The sequence below is a fragment of the Abrus precatorius genome, unplaced genomic scaffold (assembly GCF_003935025.1).
Source record: "Abrus precatorius isolate BTA unplaced genomic scaffold, Abrus_2018 Scaffold6, whole genome shotgun sequence".
In the NCBI taxonomy this organism is placed as follows: domain Eukaryota; kingdom Viridiplantae; phylum Streptophyta; class Magnoliopsida; order Fabales; family Fabaceae; genus Abrus; species Abrus precatorius.
Window position 1 is genome coordinate 44,984 of NW_020874406.1, and position 2,921 is coordinate 47,904.

At 33.8% G+C, this 2,921-nt stretch overlaps 1 non-coding gene across 1 annotated transcript; it reads right to left on the reverse strand.

The window, feature by feature from the left end:
- Positions 1-1,192: 1,192 nt before the first annotated feature.
- Positions 1,193-1,299, reverse strand: LOC113870573. Its single transcript, XR_003505594.1, has one exon. It is a non-coding gene; the product is annotated as a small nucleolar RNA R71 (small nucleolar RNA).
- Positions 1,300-2,921: the final 1,622 nt, after the last annotated feature.

The following is a 2,921-nucleotide window of genomic DNA, read 5'->3' on the forward strand; positions in this document are numbered from 1 at the left end:
TAACTATTTTCCACATAGTATTCTTAATACAAATTTCGTATTCTGTTTTTACAGCAATTCCATTACCTTTTATTGTCTTTATTTCTTACTTTCACATGTTACAAACCTCTCAATGAATTGTTTTGTTCAACTAATTGTTGAATTGTGAAGTGGTAATTGAAATAAGATCCTTGTGGACGATACTTGGGGCTCATATTGAATTTCAAATTTTATTACTTGCTACAACTACCTAATATACTTGCTAGTTAGTTCTCAAATTTTGTGACAAGTTTTTGGCGCCGTTGCCGGGGATCTTTATTTTCAATATCATTTGTAGCAAGGAGACAACTAGATTGAGCTTTTTGTTCTCTGTTTTCTTTTTGAAATTTTATTTTTTTTTATACATTGAATTTCATATTACAATTTCTGCTAGTTTTCCTGTACATCTTTGCTGTCCAGTTTTGTATAAATCCTGTGTCACTATATTTTGTGTAGATTACATGTTTAGATGTTATGATTCTTCTTAATTCTTCATAGGATATTCTGTTAGTAAATTTTCTGCACTATATTGTTCTGTATTTTCATCATTTTCTTTTAGTGTTTCTATTGTGTTTAGTTTTCTTAGTGTTATATTTGTGGGAAAAATAAAAACAAGACTGCTCTTGTATTTGATCCAGACATAGACAGAACATTGAGGAGGCTGAGAAACTAATTAAGAGCAGAAAATTCAGTAAGGAAAGAGCAAGAATTGGAATCTACCCCTTCTACTCCTAAATCAGAAGAACTTCAAATTCCTTCTCCTACACCACCAACACCTCAAGAGAAGATAATGGCTGAACAAAACATGATGAGAACTTTAAGGGATTATGCAGTGCCTAACATGCATGGATACAACTCCTCCATAGTCAGACCTACCATACAAGCCAATAATTTTGAAATTAAACCAGCTTTACTTCATTTAGTTCAGCAAGATCAATTTTCTGGTTCAATTTCGGATGATCCTAACCTACATATCTCTAACTTTTTGCAGCTTTGTGATATAATAAGAATGAATGGAGTTAGAAAGGATGCAATTAGATTGAGACTATTTCCATTTTCATTAAGAGATAAAGCTAAATGTTGGCTGCAAGCTCAACAACAAGAAAGCATCACCACTTGGGCAGACCTTGTTAATAAATTTCTTACCAAGTATTTTCCACCATCTAAAGCTGCCAAACTAAGAGGAGAAATTACATCATTCATGCAGCAAGAAGGGGAATCTTTATATGAAGCTTGGGAGAGGTATAAAGAATTATTGAGGAAATGTCCACACCATTGTACACTAGAATGGATGCAGCTGGAAACTTTCTACAATGGAATGAGTCCAGCTACTAGAACCATGATTGATGCAGCTGCAGGGAGATCATTGAATACTAAATCATTGGAAGAAGCTCAACGAATTATAGAGATGATGACTTCATCTATGTATCAAAATTCTAATTCTAGACACTCTACAAGGAGTGGAGGATATGAAGCCAAAATTCTTGAGACTTTTCTCGCACAAAATCAGTTGCAAAGTCAAATGTTTTCAGAACAAATTGCTGCACTAACTCAGCAAATAAGCAACTAGGGGCTCATATTGAATTCCAAATTTTATTACTTGCTACAACTACCTAGTACACTTGCTAGTTAGTTCTCAAATTTTGTGATAGTGACATTAATAGTGAGCGTGGATGTACCACAGGCCACACACTCTCTTCCTGACTCGGCCTTTCACTAACACTTTTGCTTGGGGGCTCAATATCGCACATGTTGTATCCGTGGAGTGGGAGCTATCTGGCATCCATCCATGGTATGAAACTGAGTAAGTTCGTGAGGTTGAGGGCATCAGGAATCTGTGATCACAGTGCCACGGTGAGCATGGCTAACGTGCAGTGAACGCACATGTGTGTGAAATGATTGAAGGTGTAGTAAGCGCACCTGTGTGTGAAATTGGAATGAAATGTTTGAAAGTGCAAGCTGGCACTTGTTTGATGTATGATTCAATTCATGTTTGAATTTGGGTGAGATCTATGCTTGTGTATGTGTGATAGTGTAGAGTACTCACACTTACATTTATTTTTCAGGTGACTAAGATGATCAGCACTAGGCTCAGTAAAAAGGATGAATGAAATTACTATAGGACTTAGAGAGTTTATTTTAGAAACTATGATGTATTTAAAATTAATCCTGTAGCAATGATTCGATTCAAAATTTGTAATCCATCCTTGTTTTAAAATACTTTATTGAATCATGTATTGGGGGCCCTTTTAATGAAAATTTTATTATTCCTATTTTGTGAAATTTATTTATTTTGGAAATTAAATTAAGGTGTTACAAATGTGCTGCATGGCTGTGTTGAGTGCTGAAAAATAATGAAAGAATAAGTTGTATAAACATTTATTTTCATATTATACTTTTATTACTGTGAATGTTATTTCATAAGCTCACCTTTGCATTCTATGTATGTCTGTTTGTGTGTGTTTTGCAATGATCGTATTGTGGTACGTGAGCAGATGTGACAGGTTATGTAGCTACTTCTCAAACTAGAAGGTCTGGTTGAAGAACGTCAGAGTCGACATATTTTGAGAGAAAATTGTAGCTTTAATTATTTTGTCAGTCTAGGTTTTAGTGATAGGTCTAGATTGATTAGCATAGTTTTTAAGAGATGAAATTATTATTCAAAACTTGTATTTTGAGCTCATCGCAAAGTAACTATTATAAATATATAGTTATGTAATTTTTTTTATTATATAAAAATGCCCTCTTAGCTTTGTTATTCTGTTGATTGAGATGTTGAAGTTCAATTTCTGAAAAAAAAAAAAATATTTCCTGTTCTATGCATGTATTATCTCATAAAGGAATTTGAAGTAGGAGCGGTAATGCAAAATGTCATTAATTCTTTACACAAAGGAGTCGTGACA